We start from the raw sequence: 625 nt of genomic DNA on the forward strand, positions 1-625 counted from the left end.
ATCATGATATATTATAGAAACCCCTACATACTGCATTTGGACTACCATAGTCTTGAACGTACTGTACGGTGCATCTACGACAGGCGGGACAAGAAGTCAGCATGCACAGTGTGTAGCGACTAGAGTTTAATTTCATTTTAGTTAAAATATAGAAGCAGGTTTAGCGCTGGCAAAATTGCCAACAAAACTGATTGATACTCCACTGACAAATGTCCCAATAGAATTCCATAGGGAAAATATTATTTATTTCAAAAATGGCAAGTATGTATGATACAATGTATGAACATATGGTATGGCTCTCATAGTCGCTGTAGTGGTTCAGGAAAGATTGATAAGAAGAAGTGGTCAGTAAATTCCCATTTGAAGCTTGGGCCAAGTGAGTCGACAATGGAAGATATGTGCTGAGTCAATTCTGGCCGGTGTTGACAAAACACTGTTACTATCGAATGTTCCATATATTCGCTTGCTGACTTACTAAGTAGAGTACCCACCTCTGTGGTACGGATCGGGTCTGCGCCGTGTAGTGCCGCGGAATGGGTTAGTGCAGAGTATGAAATACCGAGAAGGACCAGGTTATCCGTCATAATCCGGTCAAGAAGCAAGGATGGGGGTAAGCCAATGCCGC

This window comes from Sphaeroforma arctica, assembly GCF_001186125.1.
Source record: "Sphaeroforma arctica JP610 unplaced genomic scaffold supercont1.283, whole genome shotgun sequence".
Classification (NCBI taxonomy): Eukaryota; class Ichthyosporea; order Ichthyophonida; genus Sphaeroforma; species Sphaeroforma arctica.